Source organism: Pseudophryne corroboree, chromosome 4 (assembly GCF_028390025.1).
Source record: "Pseudophryne corroboree isolate aPseCor3 chromosome 4, aPseCor3.hap2, whole genome shotgun sequence".
Classification (NCBI taxonomy): Eukaryota; Metazoa; Chordata; class Amphibia; order Anura; family Myobatrachidae; genus Pseudophryne; species Pseudophryne corroboree.
In genome coordinates, this window is record NC_086447.1 from 664,195,452 (window position 1) to 664,217,078 (window position 21,627).

The 21,627-nt window shown below is 46.0% G+C and overlaps 1 protein-coding gene across 1 annotated transcript in view; it reads right to left on the minus strand.

Moving 5' to 3' along the window:
* Positions 1 to 7,450, minus strand: part of TTLL2 (tubulin tyrosine ligase like 2) — a 66,028-nt gene extending 58,578 nt beyond the window's left edge. Inside the window, exon 1 of the mRNA XM_063919769.1 lies at positions 7,320 to 7,450. The gene's annotated coding sequence lies outside the window, so the exon portion shown is untranslated. The remainder of the gene's footprint in view (positions 1 to 7,319) is intronic.
* Between the last annotated feature and the right edge of the window lie 14,177 nt (positions 7,451 to 21,627).

Below are 21,627 nucleotides of genomic sequence, written 5' to 3' on the forward strand. Positions count from 1 at the left end.
CCTCTTCCTATCACCCTCTCCCAACACCCTTTGCCTCTGCTCATCATACTCTACCCCAGTGATGGCTAACCTTGACACTCCAGCTGTTGAACTACATATCACAGCATGCCCTGCTACAGTTTTGTTATTTGGCCATGCTAAAACTGATGCAGGGCATGCTGGGATGTGTAGTTCAACAACAGCTGGAGTGTCAAGGTTAGCCACCACTGCTCTACCCATTACACTGTCTGCCTCTGCCTGTCACCCTTTGCCTCTGCTCGTCAACCTCTGCCCCTGGTCATTAACCTGTCACCTTCTGCCTTTCCTCACCACCCTCTGTCAGAAAACAAATTTGTTTAACATACAAGCTGATGGCATAAATCGCTAGTGAGTTAAAAGGGGGAAAAGATTATTATTATTTGATTAAAGGGGGATCATATTATTATTATTATTATTATTAGATACGATATGGGATACGGTCTGTATTGTTTGGCGGTCACATGGTGCACTACCGTGTGCCATATTATGAACTCAGCATGGGGCCTAGAAGGGAGGTGGCCCAAAGCATATGTGTACACCTGGGCCACCACTAGCAAGTTCCACCACTGCTTGGAAATGTCATGTATGCTACTTACTGCAACCTGCCCTATAACGGTCAATTTAAAGGCTAATGTTTTGTCATACATTGCTTAACCACTTAACTGACAAATTATTTCGCCAAAAACCGCTCCGAAATTGTCGGGTTTTTATACAGGTGAATTAGATGAAAAACATGAATTTAGCCCTATCCCAAATGATTTTAGTTCTAAAAACAGTTTTTTTTGAAACATCGACGAGAACATCACGACCATCGGAACATCGCGACCATCACGGCTTTCATTTTGAAAGCAGGGACAGCCTCCAGCTATACAGGGGCGTCTGGGGGTGGCTTGGGAGGGTTAATTTACACTCTCCAGTGGCTGCCATTGTCTGAGCAGCAATTATCGCTCTGTTGGACAAGAGAAATCTTCCAGCATGCCCAACAGATGCAATCATTTGTGATATACTCACCATCAGCCAGACAGACCAATTATCTGACAGTGGGCCTAATTCATATTTGTACACAATGGCTGATGTACACGCAATGTAGCAATTATCAGCAGACTGCGCACGTACTGCGATCCCAATGCACATGCGTCAAAGTGCCACTGTGATCACGCTAGCAATGAGGATTTCATGGAGAAGTAATTGACAGAAAATGAACATCTGGAGGTGTTAGTAGGGAGTGGATGGAAAAATGCAGGCGTGTCATGGCCGGTTTTGGGCATGTATCTAACGTCGGCTGCGAGCTCGTATGCGCAAGACTTGGCGCCTACTTCGCTACTGATGTGTCCAGTCTGCTCAACTATAAGCCTACTCATAAACTTTATGTTTCATATAGGCTGCGAATGTGTATGCAATTGAGAATGAGTCTACGAAGGCTCTGGTAGAGGTCTCCTTTTCACTTGCTATTAGCAGTTCCGTAGCCTAGAAAATCACAAATGCACTTGTGTGCAAGCATGAATTAGGACCAGTGTATAGTCAGTGAATATCGGGATGTAGTTATGTGACCGTCGGAATACCGACGCCGGGATCCCACACCCTCACAATCCTGACAGTTGCCATTCCTTCGGTATGGTGAACGGCGGTCTCCATAACCACACATAGCCAACCCATGAATATCAGATAATTGGTTTGTCTGTCTACTGGTGAGTTTGATCTTACAGCGTATGGCCAACATTAGTAATTCTGGTTGATCTGTTTCTCAGGTAAACTGTTGTGTCTTTACCCTTGACTGTTATGGTAATAAGAAGTGGTTGAAGAGTCACTACACCCTTGGTTCTCTGCTGTAGTGTCAGTTATTGTAATTTTCATCCAAATCCATCTAGCTGATTGACTACTACAAAGGGTATACATAGACCCGCAGGAAATGTTTTATTATTCATTTAGACACCACCACCATATTTCTTGCATTATGTAAAATATTTGATCATTCACATCATCCCTGTGAATGGTAAAATTAAGTTGTCCCATTACAACTGTCTGTCTATGGTGTCTATTTATAAATCTTAAAAAAAAATCTATTACTGTGAAGATCTTTTATAAATAGTAAAGAAAAAACACAGATTAAACATTGATAGAAATTTTTTTTTTTTTAAATATATTGTAAATAATAAGCATTTAGTGATAGGACAGTCAGTCAGACTGTGGGAGGCAACGGTGTCGGCTGCCACTGGGCTCCTGCTCTGCAGGCAGGGCCGGATTAAGCCCTAGGGGGCCCCAGGGCACCCAAGACAGGAGCCCCCCCCCCCCCCCCCGAGCCGCGCTGCAGCAGTGAGAGAAAAGAAGACACCAGGCTGCTGGGACCCACGCTGCCGGGGAAGGAGTGCAGCTGTGCATGCGGCTTCCTCCCCCCTCCTCTCGGGCAGCACGGGCGGGGACTGAGTCAAGCAATCTCTAGCCTCCGCTGACAGCAGCATCTCTCCTGGCAGCAGCGAAGGCTGGAGATCGCTTGACTCAGTCCCCGCCCGTGCTGCCCGAGAGGAGGGGGGAGGAAGCCGCATGCACAGCCGCGCTCCTTCCCCGGCAGCGTGGATCCCTCCTGCCCTGGCAACCTGAAGAGCGGTACAGAGCTCCGGCTGGGTGGCCCCTTAAAACAGGGGGATCCGGGGTACTGACCCCCTTGGCACCCCCCCCCCCCCCCTTAATCCGGCTCTGTCTGCAGGGGGCACTTCTCCTCTGTGTGTTCAACAACACCATTCAATTAAGTTAAGTTAATTGACAGAAGCCACTATCTCTTCTTCCCTGCACCTTACAAGTTACACCCTCTTTTTATAGATACATATTTTACATGTATCATGCCCAGGATTAGAACCCATGACCTATTACACTGGTAGCAGACACCTTACTGATTAAGCTATTTGCTCCTGTAAAAGAAGCATGAGAATTCTAACTATATGAAGTTACTTCTCTGACAATTACAAGTAACTTCATATAGTTAGAATTCTCATGCTTCCTATACAGGAGCAAATCGCTCCATCAGTAAGCTGCTTGCCTCCAATAGGTCGTGGTTTCTAATCTTGGGTATGACACGTGTAAAATATATTTGTCAGAGAAATAATCAGCATTGTGAGTGACTGAGCAGATCTATGTAGTGCGTGGCTGCACACTGCATAGCTCTGCCTAGTTGCAATAGTTTTAAACTGATTATATATATATATATATATATATATATATATAGCAAGAATTGGTGAAAACAAGCACCCAAGAGTGTAAGAAATATATCAAGGGGAGAGAAGGTGTAAAAAAAAAAAAAGGATGATAAGAATTGGCTTAAAACACTTATCTGGTAAAAAGAAGCTCAGTTCAAGCAGCACTCTTTTGTGGCTTAAAACATGCGAATAAAACAGAAGAAAACGAACATAGTGTATACCGTGCTGGAAGGCATGCGTACAGAATTTAAAATTGTATGAAGCTTATCTGTCCATAAAAGGAGATGTCTGCAGGTATTACCAACGCGTTTCGTCCGTCAGCAACAGGACTTCATCAAGGGGAATAGTTATCACAAAATTGCACCCGAGCGCCGTAGTCTTCAATTCTATCTATCTATCTATCTATCTATCTATCTATCTATCTATCTATATAATCTATATATATATATACTGCTCAAAAAAATAAAGGGAACACTAAAATAACACATCCTAGATCTGAATGAATGAAATATTCTTATTAAATACTTTGCTCTTTACATAGTTGAATGTGCTGACAACAAAATCACACAAAAATTATCAATGGAAATAAAATTTATTAACCCATGGAGGTCTGGATTTGGAGTCACCCTCAATATTAAAGTGGAAAAACACACTACAGGCTGATCCAACTTTGACGTAATGTCCTTAAAACAAGTCAAAACGAGGCTCAGTAGTGTGTGTGGCCTCCACGTGCCTGTATGACCTCCCTACAACCCACACAAGTGGTATGAGGGCCCGACGTCCACAGGTGGGGGTTGTGCTTACAGCCCAACACCGTGCAGGACGTTTGGCATTTGCCAGTGAACACCAAGATTGGCAAATTCGCCACTGGCGCCCTGTGCTCTTCACAGATGAAAGCAGGTTCTCACTGAGCACATGTGACAGACATGACAGAGTCTGGAGACCCCAAGGAGAACATTCTGCTGCCTGCAACATCCTCCAGCATGACTGGTTTGGCAGTGGGTCAGTAATGGTGTGGGGTGGCATTCTTTGGGGGCCGCATAGCCCTCTATGTGTTCACCAGAGGTAGCCTAACTGCCATTAGGTACCGAGATGAGATCCTCAGACCCCTTGTGAGACCATATGCTGGTGCGGTTGGCCCTGGGTTCCTCCTAATGCAAGACAATGCTAGACCTCATGTGGCTGGAGTGTGTCAGCAGTTCCTGCAAGACGAAGGCATTGATGCTATGGACTGGCCCGCCCGTTCCCCAGACCTGAATCCAATTGAGCACATCTGGGACATCATGTCTCGCTCCATCCACCAACGCTACGTTGCACCACAGACTGTCCAGGAGTTGGCGGATGCTTTAGTCCAGGTCTGGGAGGAGATCCCTCGGGAGACCATCCGCCACCTCATCAGGAGCATGCCCAGGCATTGTAGGGAGGTCATACAGGCACGTGAAGGCCACACACACTACTGAGCCTCATTTTGACTTGTTTTAAGGACATTACATCAAAGTTGGATCAGCCTGTAGTGTGTTTTTCCACTTTAATATTGAGGGTGACTCCAAATCCAGACCTCCATGGGTTAATAAATTTGATTTCCATTGATAATTTTTGTGTGATTTTGTAGTCAGTACATTCAACTATGTAAATAACAAAGTATTTAATAAGAATATTTCATTCATTCAGATCTATGATGTGTTATTTAAGTGTTCCCTTTATTTTTTTGAGCAGTGTTTATATATATATATATATATATATATATATATATATATATATAGAGCAAGTGTAATAGTGTGCGCAAAGGTATTGGTTTACAGTCTGTTAATGTGTAAGCGGAAAATAACTATTCAACACATATAGATGAACAATTGACACACAAGCACTCCTCTAAATCATGAGTGGCAGCTAGTAATAAATAGGCAGATTGGTGTATAGTAAATAGAAATAACCAGCGCTTAATAGTGCATAATATTTAGATTTTTGACACATGTACTGGGTAGACTCTGAAACACAACTTTAAATGTGAATTCTTCAGTCATTTGACCAGTAGTACCTCATGGTAACATGTAAAAAGAAAAAGGCAGAAAATAGTGTGTACTGTTTTAGCCTGCATAAAAATCTCAAACTGTGCTAGTAAGAGTGTTGCTGGGCTATATGCTACTCCCAGTATATCACACTCCACAAAATTTCAACATAAGCATTACAGTTTTATTCAAAAGATAAAAAGATCCACGATAATTCAGCAGGTATTAAACATATAGGCATAAAAAGCTTATCTGACCATCATAAGAGGGACCAGGGTAGTTTTCCAATGCGTTTCGTCTCAAGGCATATGACATCCCCCTAAGAATTGCTCATGTTGATATTTTGTGGAGTGTGATATACTGGGAGTAGCATATAGCCCAGCAACGCTCTTACTAGCACAGTTTGAAGTTTTTATGCAGGTTAAAAACAGTACACACTATTTTCTGCCTTTTCTTGTTACATATTACCATGAGGTACTGCAGGTCGACTGACCGAAGACTTCACGTTTGAAGTTAAGTGTTTCAGAGTCTACCCAGTACATGTGTCAGAAATCAAAATATTATGCACTATTAGGTGCTGGTTATTTATATTTACTACTACCGGTGTCCTCCAGGTGTGAAGCGTCACAAATGTATACTATGCAGTCGGCGGCACTCACATTCTCGGAAATAAAGACAGCAGTCTTGTCTTCAGCAACATCGTTTCAATGTTTCTGTCACAACATTTTCATGATGACCGTGAGTGCCACCGACTGCATGGTGTGTGTGTGTGTGTGTGTATATATATATATATATATATATACACACACACACACACACTTTTTTTCAGAACACTAAATATACACCAATGTTTATCTTGCCTCCGGGCAACTGGGACGAACTTACACCACTGCAGTCAGTGGTACTGTTGTTGCCACCGTCTTTGTTAAATAAACTTCCCCATGCTTTAGCTCTCACCGATCAGGGGCTTGTAAAATAGGGAACCTAAATATCTCTCTATATATATACCTGTATCTTGTTTAGGGCTTATCTTCTTTTCAAAAATATGCCTCTAGATTCATTACCTCACAAAAACACTAGGGCCAGTTTTGTTATCAGCCTACCAGTAATGTTTATGGAATGTAGGAGACCCACATAACCATGGGGAAAACATACAAAGTACATAGGTTGGAATCAAACTCATGGTACAAGCACGTGGTTCGGGAATGCTAACTACTGTGCCACCAATTAAATATAATGAAATTCTCAGACACTAGTCATGATAATGAGTGTGGAAGTTGTGGCTGACAGATGTGTAACAAAGATCATGGTAACAGGATAGCTGAGTATTTCACAGATAGAACAATTATCTCAGGTCACCAGTCAGATAGATGTTTGTGTGATAGAAAATTTGTCTAAGTAATAATGTATCTACAGTAAGGATGAAAATGATGGGTCTGATTGCAAAACCCACTGTATATTGTATCAAAGTAATAGCTAAATTTACAGTAAGTCACCTTCATGTGTTCACCACTGAATGCAGTGAAAATACACATTGCCAGTGAGCAGAACAGGAAACATTTATTTTATAATGAAATAATGGTGTTTTTTTATGGAGTGGGCTGAAAGCTGAAGTCCATCAGATTTCTTCTTCTTTAGTTAGAAAAAAAAAAACAATAAGGGGCATATTTAATAACTAGTGATATTCGTGTTATCAGTTGTTACTAGTCTTAAATGTTGCTCCAACCAATCAGTTCCTAACTATCATTTTTCAAACACATCTATGATTAGCACAAGTGATAACAAGAATATCACTTGTATAGCTAGCTATGCAGCTAAGAAAGTAGAAAATGTGGCCCATGAATTGTAAATAATTAAAAACACACAAATTGCATATAAAAATAAATGTAGATCCAGCAATTATAACCCATTACCCAAACATGTGGAATATCTCCTTGTACAGAAAATAAAACAAAAAGTAAAACCTAACTTATAATAATACTCTACTATACCATTAGAAATAACTTTTATCACACCAAGCATTGGGGGTTCCTAATAGAACGATAACATTACAACAATTGTGCATGTAGAAATATTTTAGAAAACATAAATAGGCTGTCACCTTAATTATTTTCCTTCCACTGACAAGAAACGTTTGACTTTGCTCAGCGTCCGTTCCTCCTCATTCCATCAAATGATCAGCTGTGTGCGAGCAGCGACTGTTTAAATTCTCCCTGGCACCTTGTACAGGATCCGCCCCCTTGCACGACTCCACAGCGTTGCTAGGAGACAGTGTCTCAGTCATCACAAGTGACAAAGGGCTTTTCTAGTGAAAGAAACTGCTCAGGGAGAAAGAGATTAGAAATATGACAAATGATTAAATGCTGAATACAGTTAATGGTTAGTTTATTGCTTTAAACCTTTGCAGTGTTTATCACCTGAACCGTTTATCATTTTGATGTAAAATATTTGAAATGTATTATTATTATTATTATTATTATTATTATTATCATGGGTATGTTATTTGAATTAGCTTTTTCTACCACTCCAGGGGAGCTGGCTTCCCATTGCATCTCACTCTACTAGACACAAATGCATTATTTATAAAATGTATTTGATATATGTTAGCTAGAAGCTGATTGGTGCTATGGGCAACTTCTGCGCTTGTCCAGTCCTGCATTGTTTACAAGCTTGGATACATGTTTGAGTACAAGCGTTGTTATATGTATGCACACCCTCTCTACATTTAGCATACCTGTCAGTGACCCTCATTCCTAGTTGATCGCTCGCTGCCGATTTTCGTTGAAAAACTGCAATTCTGCGCATGCGCATGGTACGCAGCGCGCATGCGCATGGTACGCAGCACGCATGCACTAAGTATTTTCACACAAAACTTTGTAGTTTTACACAAGCCCGAGCGACGCTTTGCAGTCGCTGGAGTGTTCGTTGTTTGATTGACAGGAAGTGGGTGTTTCTGGGCGGCAACTCAGCGTTTTCCGGGAGTGTGCTAAAAAACGCAGGCGTGCCAGGTAAAAACGCAGGAGTGGCTGGAGAAACGGGAGAGTGGCTGGCCGAACGCAGGGCATGTTTATGACGTCAAACCAGGAACTAAACTTTCTGCAGTGATCGCAAGGTAGGAGTAGGTCTGGAGCTACTCAGAACCGGCATGACATTTTTTCAAAGCAGTTCTGCTAATCTTTCGTTCGCACTTCTGCTAAGCTAAGATACACTCCCAGAGGGAGGCGGCTTAGCGTTTGCATTGCCGCTAAAAGCAGCTAGCGAGCAATCAACTCGGAATGTGGGCCAATGCCCCATTGCCTCCCAGTTCTGTCTACTCAGCCACAAGTATTAAATGAGATTGAAATACGTACAGTTCATCATCACCCATACTTGTGCACATCTGGCTCTTAAGCATGCGCAGGGCGAAATCACACAACAAATATTGGCAAAACTGTTTTGTGTTCCACTTTGCATCATCGGCTCTGTCATCAGGTTCTTCATTGCCACATTCTGCCTTGCCATTTTATGTATACATTGCATAGTGTTTTGTACACTATTCATGTGGTATGTAGTTATGTTGCCGGCAGCCATGATACCGACGGCGGGATACCGACCACTGACAATGCCGACAGCTGGAATCCCGGCTAACAGGGGCTATTCCCAGTTGTGGGTGTCCACGACACCCATAGAGTGGGATATCGCAAGCCACCGAGCCCGCACTGTGGCGAGCCCGCCAGGAGACTTTTTGCGGTTGTCCCGCTGTCGGCATATGACGATCGGGATGCCGTTGACGGTATACTGACGGTCGGCATCTCGATCGTCGGTAACTCATACTGATCCCATTATCAGGGCCTTCAGTGGTCCAGTTACTTGTGGGATAGCAGGCCTGGCACACTAAAGGCGGGTAGACACTAGCCAATGTTTTTATGCAGGCGGTGAACAACTATATCGTTGAATGATATAGTATTCAACAATATAGTGCATACACACTGAACGTTATTGTTCAATGATAACATTCAGTGACGTTACTGCTGGCACTCCCGAACATGCAGCTCAGCCCGACATTGACGCGTTGAGCTGCATGTCATCTCAACATTGGTGAACGCTGAACGGTGCGGCGCAGGAGCTTACATTGTCCATCGTTCACCAATATTACCGTTGTTTATTTTTTAGGCAGAAATCATCTAGTGTGTACCCGCCGTAATAGAGTATTTTGACTTGCCTTTAATGTTGGGCTATATGCAGGGACGTCTCTAGAGAGGAGGGGACCGGTGTGCAGACTCCGTGTGTGGGCCCCCTCCTCTCCCGTAGCTGTCACGCCGCTGCTAGCGCTCTCAGCGCTCTAGACTCTGGCACAATGCCAGAGTCTACAGCGCATGCGCAGGACTACGAAAAATGGCTGCCGGCGCTGCACCATTTTTCCGGAGTCCTGCGCATACGCTGTAGACTCTGGCACTGTGCCAGTCTCTAGTGGTCAGTGCGCTAGCAGCGATGCGACGGCTACGGGAGAGGAGGGGGCCCACACACGGTCAGCGATGGACTCAGGAAAGGTAAGTATAGGAGAAATGGGTGCAGTGTGTGCGGTGTGGGCCCCCCCGGGACTCAGCGGCCCGTGTGCACCACACACACTGCACCCATTATAGAAACGCCAATGGCTATATGCTGTGCCATACTCTCACGTGGGTCACCTTCATCCATTCAGCTCCCCTGTCTCGCCAATACTGGAGGCATAAGGGAGATTTGGCTTATGAAAAAGTACAGCTAACAGAGGAGAGTCCCAATCAGAGAGCCTTGTCTTGCTTAACACGTTTCAGACCTCCTAGGATTTTCTGATGAAGGACCTAAGGAGGTCTGAAACACGTTAAGCAAAACAAGGTTCTTTGATTGGGACTCTCCTCTGTTTATAGCTGGTAATGATGGGCTTCTTCTGGAGGCAGATGTGGTGTCCGGTTCTGAGGTTTTGTCCTGTTCCACTTCCTACCATCAATTTGGTACTCCCGGAGACTACACTTATGTTCCTGCATTGCCACTTTGGAGAGGTTGTATGTTTTTTTATCTTCTATATATTGTAAGTGCGCTGGATTATTAAATGTTTCTATTTTAAAAAGGATTTCTGCACTACTGTGTCTATTTTATATGTACTTCCTACATATGGTGTTAACTCACAGGGGAAAGGAGACAAATGTGTTTCAGATACTTGAAAGGAGAAAAGAGGAAATTGTGTATTGTATTTCTCTTATGTAGTAGAGGATACTGGGGTTCACATTAGTACCATGGGGTAAAGAGCCTAGGAGCTTTGGCACTTTAAGAAATTAACAGTGTGGGCTTGCTCCTCCCTCTATGCCCCTCCTACCAGACTCAATTTAGAAAATGTACCCGGAGGAGCCGGTCATGCTTAGGGAAGCTCTGGAAGAGTTTTCTGCATTTATTTTTCTGTTTGTTTTTTTCAGGCAGGACTGTTTGGCACCAGCCTGGCTGCTTCGTGGGACTTGGGGGTGTGTGTGTGTGTGGGGGGGGACGGACGTCCTAACCTCCTAACCTCCTCCAGGGTTAATGGTCCCGTTCCCCGCTGACAGGACATAGCTCCTGAGGGACCTATTCGCAAGCCCCACCACGGCGAGTGTGTACAGTCCCGCAGAGTGGTGAGTAGATGGCCGGCGTCCTGGTTAGCGGGTTACTGGCTGTAATGACGGCATCAGGGTATGGAGCGCAGCACTGACATGCAGGCTCTATCTCCAAGGCTCAGTACAGCATGCTTTTTGGATGTGTGTTCTGCTGTGAAGGGCGAGCTGAGCTGTTTAATTTACCCTACACTGGCACAGCTTACCGGAGTTCTCTAACCCGCGGCAAGCATGAAAAACACCTCAGCCAGTATAAAAAATCCGGGAAGCCGTGTGCCATTACGGGGGCGGGGCTTCACTATGACCGGTCCAGCAGCTCACCAGCGCCATTTTCCCTCTGCAGCTTACACTGACAGGAATCACAGAGAAGCGCAGCTCCTCCACAAAGACTCCCCATCTTCTCAGCGGTACCAGGGGGGTCAGTGGCGGAACTAGCGAGCGGTGGGCCCAGGAGCAACAAAATGCTTTGCCCCCCCCCCCCCCCCCCTTCATCCCTTCCAAGTCCACCCCCTCACCCCTGGAGAGGATCTGGTGAGGGGGACCTGCTCAGGGCCAGAGAAATGGATACCTAGTAAATGTGCCATAACTAGACATTTTAGCACTGTGTGCAAGAAACGGCATCGGAGCCCCACCCCTGCATGTAAAACAGGGGCAGCGCGCGCAGTAGGCGCGCGCAAAAATACATAGTGGCGTGGCTTCGTGGGGAAGGGGTGTGGCCACAAAATAATACCAATTCATAAAACGGTGCACAGTAGTCTCCATTATTCAAATTACGCTGCACAGTAGCACCACTACACCAGGTAGAGACCCTTTTACACCTTCCGGCGGACAGATTTCTCTTTTTACACATTACGGCAGACAGCGTTCCATTTTTACACATTACGGCAGACAGCGTCCCCCTTTTTACACATAACTGCAGACAGCGTGCCCTTTTTACACATAGCGGCAGACAGCGTGCACTTTTTACACATAACGGCAGACAGCGTCCCCTTTTTACACATAACAGCAGACAGCGTCCCCATTTTACACATAACGGCAGACAGCGTGCCGTTGTTACACATAGCGGCAGACAGCGTGCCCTTTTTACACACAACGGCAGACAACGTCCCCTTTTTACACATTACGGCAGACAGCGTCCCCCTTTTTACACATTACGGCAGGCAGATTCCCCCTTTTTACACATTGCGGCAGACAGCGTCCCATTTTTACACATTACGGCAGGCAGATTCCCCCTTTTTACACATCACGTCAGGCAGAGTCCCCCTTTTTACACATTGCTGCAGGCAGATTCCCCCTTTTTACACATTGCGGCAGGCAGATTCCCCCTTTTTACACATTACATCAGGCAGATTCCCCCTTTTTACACATTACGTCAGGCAGATTCCCCCTTTTTACACATTGCGGCAGGCAGATTCCCCCTGTTTACACATTGCGGCAGGCAGATTCCCCCTGTTTACACATTGCGGCAGGCAGATTCCCCCTTTTTACACATTACGGCAGGCATATCCCCCCCTTTTTACACATTACGGCAGACAGCGTGCCCTTGTTACACATTACGGCAGACAGCGTCCCCCTTTTTACACATTACGGCAGGCAGATTCCCCCTTTTTACACATTGCGGCAGACAGCATCCCCTTTTTACACATTACGGCAGACAGCGTCCCCCTTTTTACACATAACGGCAGACAGCGTGCCCTTTTTACACATAGCGGCAGACAGCGTGCACTATTTACACATTACGGCAGGCAGATTCCCCCTTTTTACACATTGCAGCAGGAAGATTCCCCCTTTTTACACATTGCGGCAGGCACATTCCCCCTTTTTACACATCACGGCAGACAGTCCCCCTTTTTGCACATGAAGAGAAAGAAAGAAAGAAAGAATTATACTTACCCTCTCCGCTGGCTCAGGCTCCTCGGTGCAGCTTCTGGCAGAGATGGATCACGATTCCCGGGCAGGAGAGAAGGAGGAGGGAGGTGGAGGAGGGAGCCGCAGAAGCGCTGTGTTATTGGTGGAGGCGTTGCTGATGCTGTTCCTCTGCTTCCCTATAGGCTGTTCTCCGCCGCTGTGAATGTCTGGGATGCGCTTCACAGCAGCGGATGACAGCCTATAGTGAAGCAGAGGGACAGCAGCAGCAGCGCCTCAACCAGTAACAAAGCGCTGCTGCGGCTCCCTCCTCCACCTCCCTCCTTCTCCTTACCCCCGTGACCGCTGCGCTCCTCTCCTGTGTCCTGCGGGTGGCTGTGTGCTGCGGACAGCGGTTGCCCGCAGCACACAGCGGCATGTAATGAGTCAGTTTGACTCATTACATGCTTTGGGCCCCTGGACAGTGGCGGGCCCCAGTGCAACGCACTGGTTGCACTGGCGGTAGTTCCGCCTCTGCAGGGGGTCTTAGTAAGGGGGGTAGCATTGTAGAATACTAAGCCCTATTAAGGAGCTTAGTTTGGCGACCCAGCTGAGTTTACTTTAGCTGTAAGGGCGCGGTGTGACTGGCTCCACCTTCTGTGTCTCCCTGCGGGCTCTGTGCGGGTTAAACTGTGTTTTCACCTTTCTGTGTGTGGGTGTGTGTGTCCTTCACATTACCATGTCCAGGGACTGTGTTTCCTGCACAGCAGAGTGTCTGTCCTCCCCGGGAGAATCGCTACCATTTACCCAGAATAGTACACATGGGCCCTCATTCCGAGTTGTTCGCTCGTTCTTTTTCATCGCATCGCAGTGAAAATCCGCTTAGTACGCATACGCAAAGTTCGCACTGCGACTGCGCCAAGTAACTTTACTATGAAGAAAGTATTTTTACTCACGGCTTTTTCTTCGCTCCGGCGATCGTAATGTGATTGACAGGAAATGGGTGTTACTGGGCGGAAACACGGCGTTTCAGGGGCGTGTGGCTGAAAACGCTACCGTTTCCGGAAAAAACGCAGGAGTGGCCGGAGAAACGGTGGGAGTGCCTGGGCGAACGCTGGGTGTGTTTGTGACGTCAACCAGGAAGGACAAGCACTGAACTGATCGCACAGGCAGAGTAAGTCTGGAGCTACTCTGAAACTGCTAAGTAGTTAGTAATCGCAATATTGCGAATACATCGGTCGCAATTTTAAGAAGCTAAGATTCACTCCCAGTAGGCGGCGGCTTAGCGTGTGTAACTCTGCTAAATTCGCCTTGCGACCGATCAACTCGGAATGAGGGCCATTCTCAGGTTAGAACCCGCATGGTTAGATTCCATTAAAGGGATGATCTCGAATATTTCTAATAAATTATCACATACTGAGAAAGAGCCGCAATACTTAAGAAAGTCTTTGGATGACCTGATGAATAGAGATTCAGTTCCTATACCAGCGTCTCGGACCCCTGCCATTTGTCCACCAAAGCATACTCTGGCCCAGATCATGCAGGCTGATACTGATGACGATACATCAGTCACAGAGGAGGGTGAAGTGGACGCAAGTGGGGGGATTGCGGTCCTGTCACAGGGAATACTGGACCTAATAGAAGCTATTAGAGAAGTCCTGCACATTCCTGACAAGAAGGTGGATGAGGAATCTTATTTTAATGTAAAAACAGGATTTTGATACCTACCGGTAAATCCTTTTCTCCTAGTCCGTAGAGGATGCTGGGGTCCACTTCATGACCATGGGGTATAGATGGTTCCGCGGGAGCCATGGGCACTCTTAAGACTTTTCAATGTGTGTGAACTGGCTCCTCCCTCTATGCCCCTCCTCCAGACCTCAGTTATAGGAACTGTGCCCAGGGAGACGGACATTTCGAGGAAAGGATTTACTTTAATACTAATGGTGAGATACATACCAGCTCACACCTCAAACATGCCGCACAACATGGCATTCAACATAACACACGCCAACAGGCATGAACCAATTACAGCAAACATGCTGAAACTAATAAAACACAACATGTGTAACTCTAATAAACAAAACTGCAGGTAAAGTACGCACTGGGACGGGCGCCCAGCATCCACTACGGACTAGGAGAAAAGGATTTACCGGTAGGTATCAAAATCCTGTTTTCTCATATGTCCTAGAGGATGCTGGGGTCCACTTCATGACCATGGGGTTTATACCAAAGCTCCAGTACGGGCGGGAGAGTGCGGACGACCCTGCAACAGCGATTGACCGAACTTGAGGTCTTCATCAGCCAAGGTGTCAAACTTGTAGAATTTTGCAAATGTGTTTGACCCCGACCAAGTAGCTGCTCGTCAAAGTTGCAATGCCGAGACCCCCCGGGCAGCCGCCCAGGATGAGCCCACCTTCCTAGTGGAATGGGCCTTCACCGACGTTGGTAACGGCAATCCAGCCGTAGTATGAGCGTGCTGAATCGTACTTTTGATCCAACGCGCAATAGTCTGCTTGGAAGCAGGACACCCAATCTTGTTGGGAGCATACAGGACAAACAAAGACTCTGTTTTCCGTATTCGAGCTGCTCTAGCGACATAAATCTCCAAAGCTCTAACCACATCTAGAGACTTTGACTCAGTGAACGTGTCAGTAACTACTGGCACCACAATAGGTTGGTTTATGTGGAAAGATGAAACCACCTTTGGAAGAAAATGTTGGCAAGTTCTTAACTCTGCCCTATCTTCATGGAAGATCAGGTAAGGGCTCTTGTGAGACAAGGCCCCCAACTCAGACACCCACCCTGCGAATGCCAATGCCAAAAGCATCACCACTTTCCAAGTGAGAAACTTCAACTCTATCTCTTGTAGAGGCTCAAACCAATCCGATTGAAGGAACTGCAAAACCACATTAAGGTCCCATGGTGCCACTAGAGGCACAAATGGAGGCTGGTTGTGCAGAACCCCTTTCACGAAGGTCTGAACCTCTGGAAGAGAGGTCAATTGTTTTTGGAAGAACACTGACAAGGCCGAAATCTGGTCTGGACCTTGATTGACCCCAATCGGAGTCCCGCCTCCACACCAGCCTGCAGAAAATGGAGAAAACATCCCAACTGAAATTCTTCCGTAGGAGCCTTCTTGGATTCACACCAAGAACATATTTTCTCCAAATACGGTGGTAATGTTTCGACGTTACTCCTTTAATGGCCTGAATAAGGGCGGGGATGACTTCCTTGAGAATACCCTTACAGGCTAGGATCCGGCACTCAACAGCCATGCCGTCAAACGTAGCCGCGGTAAGCCTTGATACACACACGGCCCCTGCTGCAGCAGGTCCTCGCGAAGAGGAAGAGGCTGAGGATCTTCTATGAGCAACTCCTGAAGATCTGGGTATCAAGCCCTCCTTGGCCAGTCTGGGGCAATGAAGATTGCTCAAACTCCTTACGATCCTGAGCACCTTTGGGATCAGCGGAAGTGGAGGGAGGACATACACCGACCGGAACACCCACTTGGGCCAATAGCGCATCCACTGCTATTGCTTGAGGGTCTCTCGACCTGGAACAATATTTCTGAAGCTTCTTGTTGAGACGAGATGCCATCAAGTCTACTTGAGGAACTCCCCAAAGACTTGTCACCTCTGCGAAGACTTCTTGGTGAAGGCCCCACTCTCCTGGATGGAGATCATGTCTGCTGAGGAAGTCTGCTTCCCAGTTGTCTACTCCCGGAATGAAAATTGCCGACAGAGCCTTTACATGTCTTTCTGCCCAGAGGAGGATCTTCGTCACCTCTGCCATTGCCACTCTGCTTTTCGTTCCACCCTGCCTGTTTATGTACTGCTGTTACATTGTCCAACTGGATCTGCACGGATTGATCTTGAAGAAGATGTACCACTTGTTGAAGGCCTTTGTAAATGGCTCTCAATTCCATCACGTCAATGTTAAGGCAGGCTTCCTGACTTGACCATTTTCCTTGGAAGCTTTCCCCCTGAGTGACAGCTCCCCAGCCTCGGAGACTTGCATCCGTGGTTACCAGGACCCAGTCCTGATTCCCTAACCTGCGTCCCCCTAGTAGGTGAGAACTGTGTAGCCACCACAGGAGCGAAATCCTGTCTTTTGATGACAGGATTATCTTCCGGCGCATGTGTAAGTGGGATCCCGACCACTTGTTCAACAGGTCCCACTGGAATACCCTGGCATGGAACCTGCCAAACTGTATGGCCTCGTAGGCCGCCACCATCTTCCCCAACAACCGAATGCACTGATGGATCGACACACTCAATGGTTTCAATATCTGTTTTACCATTTTCAGGATTTCCAGAGCCTTTTCCACCGGAAGAAATACTCTCTGAACTTCTGTGTCCAGAATCATCCTGAGAAAAGACAATCTTGTCGTTTGTTCCAACTGTGACTTTGGATAATTTATGATCCAACTGTGTTGTTGAAGTATTGAAAGGGAGAGTGAGATGTTTTGTAACAACTGCTCCCTGGATCTCACCTTTATCAGGAGATCGTCTAGATAAGGAATTATATTGACTCCTTTTTGACGCAGGAGAACCATCATCTCCGCCATCACCTTGGTGAATACCCTCGGCGCCATGGAGAGACCGAAAGGTAACGTCTGGAATTGGTAATGGCAATCCTGAACCGCGAATCTCAGATAAGCCTGGTGAGGAGGATAAATGGGAACATGCAAGTAAGCATCCTTTATGTCTACAGACACCATATAGTCTCCCTCCTCCAGACTGGAAATCCCTGCCCTCAGTGATTCCATTTTGAACTTGAATCATTTCAAGTAGAGATTCAGATTTTTCAGGTTTAGGATCGGTCTGACTGAGCCGTCCGGCTTCGGAACTACAAAAAGGCTTGAATAAAACCCCTCCCCTTGTTGTGACAAAGGTACCAGGACTATGAGCTGATCCTGACATAATTTTTGGATTGCCGCTGTTACTGCTTCCCTTTCTGGAAGAGAAGCTGGCAAGGTCGATTTGAAAAATCAGCATGGAGGAACGTCTTGAAACTCCAACTTGTATCCCTGGGACACTATTTGCAACACCCAGGGATCCAGGCCAGACAGAATCCAACCTTGGCTGAACAGTTTGAGACGTGCCCCCACCCGAGCGGCCTCCCGCAAAGGAGCCCCAGCTTCATGCTGAAGATTTGGCAGAAGTAGGGGTAGACTTCTGCTCCTGGGAACCTGAAGCTGCTGTGGACTTCTTTCCCTTTCCCCTTCCCCTACCCGCAAAGAAGGGGGAACCTCTCGCTTTTTTGTATTTATTGTGCCGAATGGACTGCATGTGCGGGTGATATGTCTTTTTTGCCGGTGCAGGCTCAGAGGGCAAAAATGTCGACTTACCTGCGGTAGCCGCCGAGACTAACGCATCCAGTCCATCGCCAAATAAAACCTCCAACAAGAAAAAAAGGAGCCTCTAAGAGCCTAAGCTGATGTGCTGCTCGCTGCTCTCAAAGATATAGGGTATTAGCAACCCTACAAGGACAACAAATAAAAAAGTATAGAGAGCGCAAGCAGACTACAATTAACAATATTTAATGGTATTAAAACTGCACAGAACAAAAACAATGATACTAAATATCTAATATTGTATACATATGCAATTGATACTAAATAAATAAATGAATGGGATCCTCCAGCCTGCAGTCCAGTAATTCAACACAATTAAATGCAATAATGAATTCCAAGTTTATATAGTCAAGAGCTCCTTCTGTTTAGAGCAGGCATTCCCAACCGCGGTCCTCAAGGCACACCAACAGTGCAGGTTTTAATGATATCCAGTCTTCAGCACAGATGGTAAAATCAAAATAACTGAGGTACTAATAAAGTCACCTGTGTTCAAGCAGGGATATCACTAAAACCAGGACTGTTAGTGTGCCTTGAGGACCGAGGTTGAGAAACACTGGTTTAGAGCAATAGATTCATCAATTTGTATTTAAAATTATTTAACAGGTATTTCACTTCTCTCAGAGGATGTTTATTCCAGAGAGTCACTTATCCTTTGTTGAAAATCAAATCTGTTAGATTTTTAAATGACAAAAATACTGCTTGCTTCAGCACTTTATATTCCAAATAAGTAACAGCTTTAAGCGTTGGAAGCCTGTCTTCCAATGTACATACAGCGGCTCCGTCTACCACACACCAGGCGGCTGCACCGCAAACTCCCGAGTGGAGCAGATGACGGCCACGGTCCCCGTTTAGCAAGGCGGACCACTGCGGGTGGCTGTGATAAGGACGGATCCAATGGTGCAGTGCAGAAAAGTGCAATGGATGATGGATGTCAGCAGCATTAATGGAAAGTGCAGGGATCCTGAATCCAAAGAGACACTGACGCGTTTCTCGACCTGCATACACTGGTCGTTTCTTTAGAGGGAAGTTTGCGGTGCAGCCGCCTGGTGTGTGGTGATCTTCAGTGCCGCTAATTTGAACTCATCTGGATGCGATAAGCAGTCACCACATTGAACGCTTCTCTGAGTGTCCCCTAGAGAGAGCGGTAGACGGAGCCGCTGTATGTACATTGGAAGACAGTCTTCCAACGCTTAAAGCTGTTACTTATTTGGAATATAAAGTGCTGAAGCAAGCAGTATATTTGTCATTTAAAAATCTAACAGATTTGATTTTCAACAAAGGATAAGTGACTCTCTGGAATAAACATCCTCTGAGAGAAGTGAAATGCCTGTTAAATAATTTTAAATACAAATTGATGAATCTATTGCTCTAAACAGAAGGAGCTCTTGACTATATAAACTTGGAATTCATTATTGCATTTAATTGTGTTGAATTAATGGGCTGGAGGATCCCAGTCATTAATTTATTTAGTATCAACTGCATATGTATACAATATTAGATATTTAGTATCATTGTTTTTGTTCTGTGCAGTTTTAATACCATTAAATATTGTTAATTGTAGTCTGCTTGCGCTCTCTATACTTTTTTATTCATCACCAAATAAGGCCTCACCTTTATATGGGAGAGCCTCCATATTTCTTTTGGAATCTGCATCCACGTTCCACTGGCGAATCCACAACGCTCCCCGAGCCGATACTGCCATGGTAGCGGCTTGTGAACTCAAGAGTCCAATATCTTTCATCGCTTCTAGCATGTATGCGGCAGCATCTTTGATATTCCCTAACTTAAGGAGTATCTTATCTTTATCAGTCGTGTCAATTTCTGATGACACGCTTTCTGACCATTTTTCAATAGCGCGAATCACCCACGCACAAGCAATTGTGGGCCTGAGCAGCGTACCATTGGCCACATAAATGGATTTCAATGTAGTTTCCATCTTTCGGTCTGCCGGCTCTTTTAGTGAAGCCGTGCCAGGTGCAGGGAGAATTACCTTCTTTGTCAACCTGGACAGTGCACTGTCTAACACTAGGGGTGACTCCCATTTTTTCCTGTCCTCCACCGGGAAAGGATAAGCTATCTGAATTCTCTTGGGAATACAAAATTTATTTTCGGGATTCACCCACATCCCTTCAAAGAGTGTATTAAGCTCGTGGGAAGGAGGGAACGTGACCTTAGATTTATTTTCTTTATAGAAATAAGCCTTCTCCTGAGGTACAGGAGTGGCTTCCGTGACTTCCAGAACTTCCCTTATAGCCACAATCATATATTGTATATTTTTTGCCAATTTATGATCTATTTCTCTGGAGTCACTATCATCGACACAAGAATCAGTGTCCGTGTCGGTATCAGTATTCACAATATTCGCAAATGGTCTCTTATGTGACCCAGAGGGGTCGTCTGCGGATGGAAGAACAGAGCCCTGAAGAATCACATCCTCCACAGATTTTCTCCAGCACTCAGCATGAGATTCAGACTTATCTAATCTCCTATTGATATGATGCATACTATCACATATTTCTTTCACCCATGCAGTCTCTTGGTGTGCCGGCAGCGCCACCACATTACACTTCTTTGTCCCTAAAATGGTTTCCTCCAGGGAGGAACTCCCCGCCTCTGACATGTATAACACACACACAGACACACTGGGACTTATAGGGGACAGATCCACAGTAAAATCTGTCAGAGGGACACAGTTTAGGAGCAGCCAGTTCACAACCCCAGCACCAGTATCTAATGCCTGTGAACACAGAATGCCCACTGACATGCAGCGCTTTTTACACAGTAAAACACACTTGTAAAGCACCAAATTCGCTTGTTGCACCCCCCTGTTTTGCACCCTGATACTTGTAGTCAGAAGTGAAGGAGGACTAGCAATTTCTCTGCAGCCTGAGGAGAGAGAAAATGGCACTGTCTGACTGAGGAAGAAGCTCCGCCCTTTTTACCTCAGAAACTTTTCATAATATTTATACTGGCGGAGGTAGGGCTGTGCCTGTGCCCAGGGCGCCCCCCGCGCCCTGCACCCTGCAGTGCTCCCGCCAGCCGCGCTGTACCTCAGCTGTCACTTTTCTTGATAGAAGATCTGTCTTCTACTCACCTGTCTTCTGACTTCTGGCTCTGTGAGGGGGGTGACGACGTGCTGTGGGAGTGAGCATCTAGACACGGTTAGCGTTCAGTTCCCTTCAGGAGCTAATGGTGTCCTGTCAGCCAGAAGCAGAGCCATGAAACTCTTCAGGAAGTTGGTTCCTACTTCTGCCCCCTCAGTCCCACGAAGCAGGAAGACTGTTGCCAGCAGTTCTCCCTGAAATCAAAAAAACTAACATAAGTCTTTTCAGAGAAGCTCAGTAGAGCTCCCCTAGAGTGCATCCAGTCTGCCTGGGCACATTTCTAAAACTGAGGTCTGGAGGAGGGGCATAGAGGGAGGAGCCAGTTCACACCCATTGAAAAGTCTTAAGAGTGCCCATGGCTCCTGCGGAACCGTCTATACCCCATGGTCATGAAGTGGACCCCAGCATCCTCTAGGACGTATGAGAAAAAGAAATCCTCAGCTACTTTTCCAGCATCAAAGGAATTGAATGCCCTGTTTGAGGGAACTTGGGCTAATCCTGACA